This window comes from Gopherus flavomarginatus, chromosome 8 (assembly GCF_025201925.1).
Source record: "Gopherus flavomarginatus isolate rGopFla2 chromosome 8, rGopFla2.mat.asm, whole genome shotgun sequence".
Lineage (NCBI taxonomy): Eukaryota > Metazoa > Chordata > Testudines > Testudinidae > Gopherus > Gopherus flavomarginatus.
Window position 1 is genome coordinate 48,330,999 of NC_066624.1, and position 14,201 is coordinate 48,345,199.

Consider the following 14,201-nt stretch of genomic DNA (forward strand, 5'->3'; position numbering starts at 1 on the left):
AACAGGCAGCCACAGGGGTCTATCTCCCAGCAGCCAACCGCACCTCCATGGGTTCAGCCCTCAGAAGGGCAGGTGGGGGTTTCCTGGATCCCAGTTGCTCACAGCCAGCCCAGCCTCCACCTCTAAAACCATCAGTCATGCCCCCAGGTTGGCCATAAAGGAGCCGCCATTCTCCACTTGGACTCAGCTTTGCTTGTTTTCCTTTCACCCAGAACCTCCCTTCTTCTCCTGGGCTGCAAGTAGCCACTCCTGGGAAGCCAAGAGGCAGGCACAGGATTCTACCTCCCAGCAGCCAACCACAACTCCCCAGGCTTTGCAGAATGAAGGGTGGTGCTCTACTAACCCCACTTAGCCCGCACAGCTTCTTCCCTGCCTTCCTCAGCTCAACTTTCCTCTATTGCCCCATTCCTGCCTCACTTCCTCCTTTGGCCAGTCACGCAAAGGAGCCCAGCAGGAAGTGAGAGCCTCTATAGGCCAACCTCCAACAGCAGAGGTGGCCAAGAAACAAGCCTCCAAATGGTGACTGGTCTAACTACTCTAGGTTCTCCAGCCTGACACGAAGGTGCTTTCTCCACTGCTGTCAGCATCCTCTGTCATGCAGGGGTTGGAGTTATCCCAGGGACAGGCCAACAGGAGGAGTGCCCTTTCTGAATAACAAGGGGATCTGGGAAAAGAAAGCCAGCATGTTTCTGCCTGGTTTTGAACCAGGGACCTTTTCCGTGGGAGGCAAATGTGATAAACACTACACTACAGAAACTCCACCTGTCTGGAGTCTTCGATTTCTGGGACATGGATTTACTTTCTCTGTGTTGTAAGAGGCTCTGTCATAATGAGTGTCTGTGATGTTACCCAGAGTACAATCTGGACTGTTAAATAGCTGTCCCCTCAGTCCTCCAGCATAGTGTACCTTTTCCACTGTTTTCCCGCGAGAACAGCCCCTCTTGGCCAATTAACACACAGTCTCCAGCATGTAACTCACTCCCAGCTACACAGTATTGAGTGCTGCTAGACAGCCACTCATGAATTACACCTCAGGAGAAAACCAGCAAATTCTCAAGTGCCCAACTTTCCCCCAGAAATGTGCATCTTGCACTGTCCAGCACGCTACTGAACGACCCAAGCTCATATGAAGTCTGTCATTTCATCAGCAGAAAATGACATGCACCAGCTTGTTATCCCAAACAGAGTTTCCAACACACTTCAATCCACACATACTGGTTAGATGAACAATAAACCAAGATTGTTAACTACCAAAAACTAAAACTAGGCCCAGTCCATGAAAGGGGCACTCCCAGGAGAGACTGTATAAAGGCTGGAACATGAAACACCTTTGTAAACCTGAGACAGCTGCCTTGGGGACAATGACAGGGAGAATCCCCCAAAGTGACTCCTTTCTTTCTGCTCTTCTCTGGCCTCCGATTGTTCCTTCCAACGTGGAGTACTTTGCACTTGTCTCTACTGAATTTGATCCTATTTACTTCAGATCATTTCTCCCGTTTGTCCAGATCATTTTGAATTTTAATCCAATCCTCCAAAGCACTTACAACCCCTCCCAGCTTGGTGTTGTCCGCAAACTTGATACGTGTTACTTGATACTTGATAGTGCTAGAACCAAGATCTGAAGGGACCTGTAACAGTAACTTCCTCCCCTCTGCAGAAAGGGAGCCTCAGAGCAGCCTGGATTCAGTAGGGGAGCTGAGACCCCACAGGGCCCTGGGAGCTGTAGTTCCTTGCCCAGCTCCCTGCCTTGGAGCAGAGAAGGAACATTTCCCAGAATTCCCTTGGCTGCTATCAACAGGAAAGGGAGGGGGGAAGCTGTGAGACTCCATGCGCTGCAGCTTGCTGTGGCTGGGGGGCTGGCTGCTGGAAGGGGGTGCCACCTGTGAATAGGGAAGAGGTGTGACCAAGGAGTAGAAAGCTTTGGCCCAGGTAGCACCCTCTGAAGACTTCCCCAGACAGGCTTAGGGATGCTGGTGTGACCTCGCCTGGCAGCCCCCAAAGATGGAACTGGGTGGACTAACTGGACAGGGCCCCTCTCTATCTGAAGCTGGGCAAGGGAGGTATGTGGATCCCACCAGAAGGTAAAATGGTAAGTAAGGAAGGGGAGGCTCTACTGGACCTGGACAGCTTCAGATACAGGACAGGAGGATTTCCACTTCTGAGCCATGAAAATAGAAATTGACTTTTCCTTTCCAGATGTATCTAATATTCATAAAGGGAATCTAGCCCCTGCCTTCCAGATCTGAACACCTCAAAATCAGGAGTGCTCAAGCTCAATATGGGCAGCTGTTTCTTCATTTCTCCCAAATCAAATATGCTGATCCACTGTCATTTACTGTAGAAAAAGTAGGAGAAAATTGAGCAACAAACGTTGGGGTCTTCACAGTGCTAACGAGGGCTGGAATTGCTATTTTCAACAGCCATTACACTTTTTTTTTTAGTTTTGTTTGTTTAAAAGGAAGACAGTGATATTGCACTGGCAAATTCCCCATAGAAACAAAGAATGGAACAAAAGAAAAATAAAGGCACCTCAACTTTCCTCATTTATGTAGGACAGTCTTATTAGATGGATCCAGACATCTTCCAATCACAGAAGCTGATAATTGTTCCACTTTACTGCAGTTCTGTAACCATGCAGGAACCTAGAGGAGGAAAGTGCCTAACTCCAGAGTCTGCAGCTGCCTAGGGCCAGTGCTGAGGATTTAGAGTCCCTAGTGCTGCCCTTGCAAGGTTCAAGCATGCTCAGCCTTGGCATTGCCTCCGCTCCTGCGGCTAGTAGCTGCAGCTGTCTAAGGCTGGCCTCTGGCAGTTGCCCCATGGCTGTAGCTAGAGAAACTGCAAGTGGCTCTATGACTCCTGGGGCCATTAAGCTAGAGCACCTAAAGACACTAGAGTTAACCTCAAGGAACAGAGGTCACCAGTAGGAAAGGAATGTCGGGGGAGCAGGGAAGGCGGGAGCAGGTTAGACTTGCAGAGGGAGCTTCCAGCTGGTTGGGAGCATGTCCAAAGTAGAAAGGAAACAAGTATGGGGAGAGGTGGTGGTGACCAGGTAGCAGACTAGCATGTAGATGGGAGCAGAGGGAGAGACGCTGGTGTCTTCAGATTCCCAAGGGCTAAGTCCTCACTTTGGGGAAATGGTGTTTGCAGGTGGCTTGCTCACATGGCAGGATGGGGGCTGAGGGAGGGATCTGTCAGAATTGATCAGGTGTCTGCTGGCTTTAGGACTTTGAGCTGAGACTAGGACCACATGCAGTGACTGGTGACATGGGGGGGTACTGGAGACATGGCTAGAGAAGGTCTGAATGAGGAAAGAGATAAATCTGTGGGGAGTTTCCTTGGTCACTATGAAAGTTCTGCTCACTGTGGACACTGGTAAACCCACATGGGTGTACAGCTCAATAAGAAAACCCGCGGGCTGAGGCAGCTGTGTATGGCAATGCATATAGTCATGGAGAGGTGTGTGATCAAAATGAAAAATGTCTCTGAGGTTCAGTACCGGGCATACGAAGGCACCAATGGCACTGCCCCACCAGGCCCACACTCGGAGCCCACAGTGACTACACTGGGGCCCACAAATATGTTTGGTGCCAGGGCCAACAAAAGGTTAATCCAGCCCTGACTGCCTGAGCACTATTTCAGCCTTACATTTTTGGGTGGAACTCCCACAGTGAGAGCTGCAGAGCACTCCCCCGCAACACACACGCAAACACTCGTCCTGGTGTTGGGAGGGGAACAGGAGAAAGGACAAAAGAAGAGATGAAGAGAAAGGAGGGAGGGACAGGTGGATGGAGGAAACGGTGAAACACAAAGGACAAACCCTAATGTCCCCATGATTCTAAGGGACAAAATCCCAGGTGCGCAATAAAATTCTGCCTCCTTAAGTTCATGTTTTCCATGCCTAGAATTCAGCTCTCACCAGATGGATCAGACTGAACAGGTTTCACACCTCCAGGGGGCTCTTACCTTCTAAACAGGGACGGCTGTTTTCTAGTAAAATCACTACAAGGGAAGGAGAAAACTGGAAAGAGGTTTCTCCTGGCGCTCACGTCCGTGAACCCTTATACTCTCTCAGTCCTCAGACAGAGACCTGGAGAAGGAGACTTGCTGAAGCAAAGCCACAGGGGTCTCTGAGGTTTCCCTAGCCCCTGGCCCCTGACTGATGTCAGGATCTCTCTGTGAGGTCACCACCTGCTCACCAATAGTCTTTGACCAATAGTGTGAGGTCCTGCAAAAGGCCTTTGTGATGTCACTGCCACAAACCGCCCTTGCTGTGCCAATGTTCTGCCCCTGGCCAGGTACTTTGGAGCTTTGAGCTACTCCCTGTGGATCACCTCACTCAAGGAGCTTTTCTATAGAGCATCCTCAGATGTCTAAGCACACGAGTGCCATGGCAATGAACTGACACACATGGCACCAAGATGAGATCATTAGTAGGCTAATCTATAGGAGAAGGACACCCCAGCATTAGTAGGGGAGAAATCCCTACTGAACATGCATTACACCTAGCAGCCCCTGCGTGGGGTCGGGCGGGGGCTGCGGAGGGGGGAGACCTGGGAAAGGGATGGATGGAAAATGTCTGTGCAGCCGGGACATGGCCGGGGGGCGAGGGGAGAAGAGCAGGTGACCCCTGAGGAGCGGGGAGAAAAAGGGAGGGCTGAGATCCCCTCGGAATTACCACTGCCCCCTCCATGGAGACCCCCCTCCTCTCCTGTCCTGCCCCCTTTCTCCCTAGAGAGCAACAAGCAACATCCAGGCTGACACCCCCTTCCCTCAAACCCCTGAGAAGTTCCCTGTTCCCCTCCCCCCATTGTGCCCCATTTTCTCTCCCCTTTGCCAATGGCCGGTTCAGATCTCAGGTTTGGGGTGTTTCCCTCCATTTTCACCTGCAGTGATTTGTCCTTGTGTAGGTGGGAAATGGTTCCCCCGAGTTATTTCTGAACTGGGCAGAGGCTGGGGGGGGCCTGAGACAGGGACACCTCTGGGCTGGGCTGGGGGGGCCACTCTCTGCTGGCAACAGGGCGTGGGAAGGGCCAGGAAGGGGTGGGGGAGCAAGTGTCCCCCATAGAGAGGGTCCAGCCCCAGGCTGCTACCAGTAGCACATTCCTATCCTGGCCGGGTGGGGGCTTTCTCCAGCTGGGACCTGCCCCCTAGGCAGCCCCAGGCTCTGACCGCACCAGCCCCGCCTGGAGCCCCCAGTGAGTGAGAGACCCCGGAGGGGGAGGGGGAGGGAGCACTGGGACCTGACAGGAAAGTGACTCTCCCCTCAGATCTTGGTGTTTTCCTCTCATGTTATCAAATATGCAGTTTGTGACACAATTTCTTTGCAAATCTCAAAGATTCAAATAAAATAACCTAAACATTTGCCCCACTTCTCTCTAGTTGTCTGTTTCTAATTGAATATGCCCTGAGATTTTAATGTCTCTAATTATAAAATAATAAGAATATCTCAGATTTACACCTTTTCTCAGATTATTGAACACAAAATGTTTGCAAATGTTGCCCATTTCCTCTTTTTTCATTTGTCAAGTATTCATGTGAAACACTTAGATTTTACCTCCTATCAACAACTGATATAAAATCCCTCTGATTTTCCACTTTCCTCTCTATAATTTGCAAAATGGATCCAAAATCTCTGATTTCTACCCTTTGTCTTTCATTTCTGAACACTGATCTGAAAGCTCAGGTTTTCCCTCTGTGTCATTATCAAATGTCAATTAACAATCCTCTCAAGTTTTGTGCTGTTCCTTATGTTTCTAAATCCCCAAAACTTCTTCCTTTGGGGTAACCTGTTGCCCTGAGTCGCTCTCCATTCTGGATGTTGCAGGGGATTAAATTTCCCAGTGATTGTCTTTCCCCTCTCCTTTGAGGATCATTTGTTCCCTCTTTTAGCTCTGTTAGATATTTGCCAAAGAAAGAGACCACCCTGATATTTAATACACATCAAAGCCAGAGGCCTCCCCCTGTTTGGGGATCAGTGGTTCGCAGCTGGTAGTGGGAGAGTTGGCTGGCCCCTTTTCTTTTCTCCAGCTGGCACAGGATGAGGGGGTCACTCTGAGTGCAGCATGTCTTGAGAAGTATCCCAAACCACAAGACAAATGGTCTCCGTGAAGGGTTGCTTCCCACAGTGCTAAGATGTAGCCACCTCTGGCAGGATCCATGGTGGCTACTATTTGCTAGTGACAGGCCACGGAAATTTCTTACCTATTTTGCCCCTCCATGCCAGGCCTGCACAACATATGGCCCACGGGCAACGTGCGGCCCGTGAAGTCTCACTGTGCGTCCTGCAGCCGGGAATCAAAGGGCTCTGGGTTGCCCGTAGCCGCGGGGAATCCAAACCCCTTTAAAGTTCAGCCGCGGAAGGGATTCAAAAGGTTCTGAGCTGCCCGCAGCCGCAGGGAGCCCAGAGCTCTTTAAATCTCAGCCGCGGCCAGGATTTACAGGGCTCTGGGCAGGCGGGCGGGGAGCTCAGAGCTCTTTAAATCCCAGCCACCAGGGCCGGCTTTAGGCCAATTTAACCAATTCCCTTGAATCGGCCTCGCTCCTAAGAGGACCCTGCACCCAAGCCCCAGTACCAGCAAAAGCCAGTGCGCTGTACCAGGGTGGCCCAGTTTCCCCAGGGGGCAATTTAAAAGGCCTGGGGCTCCCAGCAGGGGCTGGAACCCCAGGCCATTTAAATTGCCACCAGAGCCCTGCTGCTGGAGCCCTGGGAATGGCTGAGGGGCTCTGGGGGCTATTTAAAAAGTCCAGGACTCCCATTGCTTCTACCTCCCCGGCCCTTTAAATAGCCACTGGAGCCCCGCCGCTTCCCCAGGGTTCCCACGGCTATTTACAGAGCTGAGGCAGTGGAAGCAGGGGCGCTCCGGGCCCTTGAAATAGCCCCCAAGCCCCAGGCTGCTGCTGCTACCCTAGTGGGAGAGGGGGGAGGAGGAGGAAGAGGAGGAGGAGAAGGAGGCACTCACCATAGAGGATGGGCTGTACCCCCTGTACCTGCACCCCCTGCCCTGCCTGCAGGCAGCCCGTCCCCAGCCAGCCCCTGCTGCACCAGCTGCCCGCACCATCCCCGCATCTCCTGCCCTGCTTGCACCAGTTCCTGCCTGCAGCCTGCCCATCTCCAGCCAGCCCCACACCCCCTGCCTTGAATTCAGCCCTGCACCAACCCCTGTCTCCAGCCAGCCCTGCACCCCCTTCCCTGTCTCCAGCCAGCCCCTGCCACACTACCTGCCCTGCCCGCACCAGCCCTGCACCCCCTGCCCTGTCTCCAGCCAACCCCTGCCGTACTGCCTGCCCTGCCCGCACCAGCCCTGCACCCCCTGTCCTGTCTCCAGCCAACCCCGTAACCCCTGCCGTGCCTTCAGCCCTGCACCAACCCGTCTCCAGCCAACGCCTGCCGCACCCCGCTGCCTGAAGCCAGCCAGTCCCACACTCCTTTGTCTCCAGCCCTGCCAACCCATGCCGCACCCTCCCTGTGGCCCTGCCTGAAGCCAGCCAGCCCACCCCACACCTCTTGTCTCCAGCCTGCCCCACACCCCTTGCCCAGCCTGCAGCCAGACCCTACCTCTCGCATCCTCCCCCTCCCCCACCTCCAGCCAGCCCCATGTTCACTGGTGCCCTGCAGTTCCGAGGGAAGTAACCCTGCACACCTGCTTCAATGAGATGGGCAGGGAGCAGCTGGGACACACACATGTGCACCCTAGCACACCCTAAGGGAGTGGCAGAGCTCATTTCTAGTTCAGACCCATCTTTTTAAAAAAGAACTTTTAGGTAGGGTTAACATACATCTGTACTTTCCCGGACATGTCAGGCTTTTTGGTTCTTAAATCGCCATCTGGGAGGAAAATGCGGACGTATGGTAACCCTACTGGTACAAAAAATACATACTGTGGCAGAAATTTTTATAGGGAACCGGTTGTTAAGAACTGAAAGGTTTTTTTTTCCCCAATCATCCCTGCGGGGCCCCGCCAAAAATGTTCAAATTGGGCCCCGCACTTCCTAAAGCCGGCCTGCCAGCCACGGCCGGGATTCAAAGGGCTCTGGGCTGCTCGCAGAGATTCCCGGCCGCAGCTGAGGTTTAAAGGTCTCAGAGCTCCCCACCGCCACGGGCAGCCCAGAGCCCTTTGAATCCCAGCAGCAGCTGAGATTTAAAGGGCTCAGGGATCCCTGTGGCTGCAGGCAGCACAGAGCCCTTTGAATCCTGGCGGCAGCTCCAGGGGATGGAGTGAGGCTGGGATTTCAAGGGCTCAGGCTCCCCTCAGCAGCAGGAGCTCTGGGACCTTTAAATCCCTGCCCCAGCCCTGAAAAGCTCCGGGTTCCCCCAGTCGTCAGAGCCCCAGGCCCTTTAATTTGACCCTGAGGGCTCCCAGCCACCTCTTTGGCTGGGAGTCCCTGGTTGATTTAACATCAAGTAACACCTCCCCACCACCAACCTTCCTTTTTGACCGACAGCTGTTTTGGTGGGGCGGCGCTGGGGAAGGAGGGTTTGTTTCTGCAGGGCTGGGCGGGGTGTTTCTGCCAGGCTGGGAGGTCCTGAGTGGGGGGTGTTTCCGCAGGGCCGGGGCGTTTTGGTCCTCAGCTGTTTTCTTTGGAGTATTGTGGCCCTTGCTATTTTACTCAAAGTACTGTACAGGAACTTTTCAGGGGGATTAAGGCAAAATGCCACATTTATTAGTAATACAGGTATCAATTAATACTCTATGATATGCACATGAGATATATATCACAGTCATGCATTCACGCACACACACAGACATAAACACACTCCGTCTTGCTGTTGTTACCAACTAGTTGCTCCCCTTAACTGCACTGGCCAGGTGAGTTAGATGGGGGAGGGGTGGAGCCGGGCTTCTACCGATCCAAATCGATGGTCCGATGGTGACAAGACGAGATCCGGGGTCCTTCTGCAAGACACCTCGCATTTATAGCAGCTTCCCTCTTATGCAAATTTAGACCAGATTCAAAATCTGGGTCTGCGTCCGTTGGTCTTTGTGCTGCTTTTCTCTGGGTGTTGTCCCAATGCTGCTCAAAGAGGGTGTTTTCTAAAGAAGGTGCTTGCTTCTAATCCCTGAGGCCATCAATATGTCTGCTCTTCTTTATTCGGCCCACTTGACAAGTTGTATTGTCCTTTGCTCTGGCTCCCATTCCCTCTTCAACTGTTGTAGCTGTCTGGAGGTGGGTGTCTTCCAAGCCTCACTCATTCACACCTCATTCAGTCAATAGAGCAATTGATTACAGAGTGCGGGGGAAGATCTTATTCTACTTCTAGCAAAAAGGCACATGTTTTCTTTTACTTTAACTATACTATCCTTAGGGGCTATAACATTTGATACAAAGTTTTCTACCAATTTTCTATATAGAGATCTAATATAAAGTTGTATGTAAATAGAGAGGCACAATGCCAAGTCATATGAATTACAAAATAACATCATGCCGTATGAAATGTCATAAAGATAAAGATACTGGATACAAAATAGCACAATGCAACGTTATAAAGATTTATAGAGATAGTTAATACAGAGATTTCTCTGCCTCACCACTTTACGAGTTGTGCAGGCCTGCTGACGGCATTCGAGGGGCTTCTTGCTCGAGTGGATTCTCTGATGCTGAATAAGGTCAGAGCTGCGATTGAAGGTTTTCCCGCACTCACTGCATTCATAGGACCCCTCCTGTGTGTGGATTCTCTGATGCCGAATAAGGTGTGAGCTGCGACTGAAAGTTTTCCCGCACTCAGTGCATTCATAGGATCTCTTCCATGTGTGGATTCTCTGATGTCCAATAAGGTGCGAGCTGCGACTGAAAGTTTTCCCGCACTCATTGCATTCACAGGGCCTCTCGCCTGTGTGGATTCTCTGATGTTGAGAAAGGCCTGATCTGTAAGTGAAGTTTTTCCCACACTCAGCACATGTATTTTTTTTGCTTTTCCCTGCAGATTTCCTGCTGTATTCTGGTTTCCTTAAGGCCCTTCTGAGTTCCCTGACAGGAAATAAATTTATCCATTTTCTCCCCTGGCTGGTTTCCCTGCTCTTTTTCTGGTCTGTGCTGAACCTCACACGTCATTGCATCACCTGCTGTGATAGAGACAGAAACCTCATACAGGGATGGAAAGGGGAAGGCCAAACCAAAACAAGTGCTGGAGAGAGGACAAATAAAAATCAGGAACTCAGCTCCCCTAAACAGGAGAGAGGAGGGGATCAATTCAGCCTTCACATCCCATCCAACTTCACAGGGGGAAGGGAGAAAGCTACTGCCCAGTGTCTGCTAACATCTAGAGGAAGGCTTGAGCTATATTTACCCTGCGGATGCGACCCCTGCTATGGACAATAATGAACTGAGAGACTTCCCAAGAGCTTTGTAGGGCATCCTAGATGTTTCCTTCAGGCACTTACAGATTCTGAGTTGGTTTAATGTTTCCTCATCTGTGCAGGGAGATCTCAGGATCTCTCTTTCCTCTGAACCCTGGAGCTCTGGGACCCATGGCTCTTCCCCTTGTTCCAGCTGGGAGATCATATCACGTTGGAAAACCAGAAACTCCGCTCAGATGAAAGAAAACAAAGGAGTTCAGTTGATTTCATACAACTTGATCATCAAAAACATTCTGTTAATTTACCTTCAGTGCTTAGTGTTACCTAGTTTGCCTGGGGCAATCCTCACTGAAAATGCCAAGGTCAGAGCAGGCTGAAAAAGGGAGAGCAGATGCTCCCCATACTGGTGGTTAACACTGAAGTTAAACTCACTGACCAGTCACAAACTGTGCTTCTGATGCCACACACTGGTTAACAAGACTCTGAAAAAAGAAATCACACGGCCCCCTTTATTGCATGACAGTTCTCTGACTCCTAATCAGCAACTAGGTCCCATACAGTGAGAGGTTATTTCAAAACTCTGCTCACTGTGATACAGCATGGCCGGAGAGCAGCAGGAGAGTGATCCTAATTGGATCCAGGAAGTGGGTGGGTAGAAGGTTAGCCACATTACCCAGGTTTGGATCTCATCCAAAATACCATGCTGCCAGCCAATCCTTTAGCAGTTAAACTAAATGTTTAGAAGAAAGAACAAATGAAAGAATGAAGTTAAATTCCATCCTTCCAGACAATTCTTTAGCATCTAAACTAAAGGTTTAAAAGAAAGAAAGACAGAAAGAATTTAAATGGAAAAGCAGTCAGATACATTCCAAAATGGATATATCAGGTTCTTAGCAGTATTGGTGAGTTGCTGGCTTGAAAGTCTGTCTGGAACGCATCCACAGCTTGGATGGGTCATTCAGTCCTTTGTTCCAGGGTTCAGTTTGTAGAGAAGTTGCTCCAGAGGTAGGAAGGGGGATTGAAGACAAGATGGAGATGATGCAGCTGCGCTTTATATTCCTTTTGCCATGTGGCTTGTACTTCCTGTGTCCCAAACACAAGCTTCACAGCACATGGCATGGAAAAGCTTTGGAGGTTTCATTACACAGGCAAACCCCGGCATATCTTGCTGACTCAATAGGTGTATCCCCTTGGTCCATGTGTTCATTGTACAGCTGATGACACTCAATGGGCCATCAAACATGCTAGGCAATGTTGATGCCAATATGTCTGGAGGTGTCACCCAGAAAAACTGCACAAGTCTGGAAATACAGATATACCTTACATATCTGTAACTCACAATACAAAGGTGATAGAAACATAGAAACAAAATTATCATACTTGGCAAATCATAACATTTTCACTGACACTTTACATGGTATACCTAGCATGATTCACTGCAATTTTATCAGATTATATTATTTTATTATTAATACCAAAGTGTCTCACAATTTCATGCAGTCTCACACTTGCTAAACTAGTGAATTCCCAGGACCAGTTCCCCAGGTCCTTGTAGATGCCAAACATTGTGCTTAGGAGGGATTGAAATACCCACATATCTGCTGGGAACACACACACAGACACTGTGTCAATCTGTACCCCTGTGTTCACTCTTCTAGAAAATTATGATCAATTTTGTACCCAGTATGGCTTGTGAGATATCATTAGAAAACGCATAACCTACTGAATATTATCCTCCTGTTAAAATGTGTAGTAACACTGTATGTAAAATTGTGAGATTTTACAGTATGATATTACTGAAAAAGTTACAGTTCTGGGGAACACCCACAGACCAGTTCCTCAGAGACAGCAAGGCAAACAGCTGATCAAACAGCCATTCTCCTGCAGGGGGAAGCTATGAAGACATTAAGGGCTGGTCTATACTATGGGGGAAATCGATCTTAGATATGCAAATTCAGCTACGTGAATAACGTAACTGAAGTCGAATATCTAAGATCGGATTACTCACCCATCCTCACTGTGCAGGATCGATGTCCTCGGCTCCCCCTGTCAAATCAGCAACTCCGTTGGGGTTGGTGTTGTTCCAGAATCGATATAAGCGCTCTCGGGGATCGATATATGGCTTCTAGATGAGACGCGACATATCGATCCCCGAGCAATCGATTTTAACCCGCCGATACGGTGGATAGTCTAGATGTAGCCTTACATTCCATCACAGGGACCTATTGAGGCTGTTGTGGAAAACGACCACAGGATTAATATTTGAATCAGCTCAGCCTGCGGCTCTTTTCTTGGTTACAAGCACACAGAGGGCGACAGCTATTGGAAGGAAGGAGCAAAAAATGGAGAGGAAAGAAACAGAGAGAAAACGCCTCATCTCTCTCCCCTCCCCGTCCCAGCAAGAAATGTTACCAAAGATCAGCGTTAGGGGAAATGGTGCCCTGGGTAAAACTTAGACTTTGGCACTTCCCCATCGCCCCTAGACGATCCACCTCTCCCTTTAACCCCTAGCTCCGGCACTCCCAAACCTTGTGCCTCCTTCACCCCAAATCCTGCCCCCTCCTGTGCCCTAACCCCTACACTGTGTCCCCTTTGCCCTTAACTCTCATACTCCCCTCTTGTGCCACCAACCACTGCCCCCTCCTGAACCCCCTTGACCCCTAACCCCTGCACCCCTTCCTGTGCCACCAGCCACTGCCCCCTCCTGAATTCCCTTCGCCCCTAACCCCTGCACCCCCTCCTGTGCCACCAGCCACTGCCCCTCTCCTGCACCTCCTTCACCCCTAACCCCTGCACCCCTTCCTGTACCACCAGCCACTGCCCCCTCCTGAACTCTCTTCACCCCTAACCCCTGCGCCCCCTCCTGTGCCACCAGCCACTGACCCTCTCCTGCACCCCCTTCACCCCTAACCCCTGCACCCCCTCCTGTGCCACCAGCCACTGCCATCTCCTGCACCCCCTTCACCTCTATCCCCTCCACCCCCTCCTGTGCCACCAGCCACTGCCCCTCTCCTGAACCCCCTTCACCCCTAACCTCTGCACCCCCTCCTGTGCCACCAGCCACTGACCCTCTCCTGCACCCCCTTCATCCCTAACCACTGCGCCCCAACCCCTGCCCCTCTTCTGCACCCCCTTCACCCTAATCCCTCCACCCCCTCCTGTGCCACCAGCCACTGCCCCTCTCCTGCACCCCCTTCACCCCTAACCCCTGCACCCCCTCCTGTGCCACCAGCAACTGCCATCTCCTGCACCCCCTTCACCCCTAACCCCTGCACCCCCTCCTGTGCCACCACCCACTGCCGCTCTCCTGCACCCCCTTCACCCCAAACCCTTCCCCCGCTCTTTTGTCCCCAACCCCTGCGCCCCCTCCTGCACCCACGTGCGGACAGTGATCTGTGTGCATGGAGAAGCTAGCATTGCTCCTCCCTAGGATGCTGCTCCTCCGGGTACCCCTAGGGGCTGTGGGGGTGGGGAAATGAGAAGTGACGTCATCCGAGCTCCCTGCATCCAGGTCACTTTCCTCAGCTGGGCTGCATAAGGGGAGGGCAGAGAGCAGCAGCTTCTGATGCTCCCCTCACAGCACAGCCCAGGTGGGGAAAGTGACCAGGACGCATGGAGCACATAGTGTTGCTCCTCACTCCCCCCAACCCTCTATGGGCCCATGGAGGAGCATTGGGGCAGGGGAGAGCAGTGAGCACCTTTGCACTGCCACACGGTGACCTTTGACCCCCTGGAGCCTTGGGTGGCTGCTGGGGGCCCCACCCCTAGTGCCTGCCAGGCTCCCCAGCACAAGCAGCAGAAAACACAGGGAGACTGGCCCCACATTGAGCAGCGGTAGCCTAGGCGGCACGTAATGGAGGTCGGGGGGGCTCAGTCTCCCCAAACCTTGCATCACCAAGGTGACAG

The 14,201-nt window shown here is 51.5% G+C and overlaps 1 non-coding gene across 1 annotated transcript; it reads right to left on the reverse strand.

Moving 5' to 3' along the window:
- Positions 1-684: 684 nt before the first annotated feature.
- TRNAG-CCC (transfer RNA glycine (anticodon CCC)) lies at positions 685-757 on the reverse strand. The gene has a single exon. It is a non-coding gene; the product is annotated as a tRNA-Gly (tRNA).
- Positions 758-14,201: the final 13,444 nt, after the last annotated feature.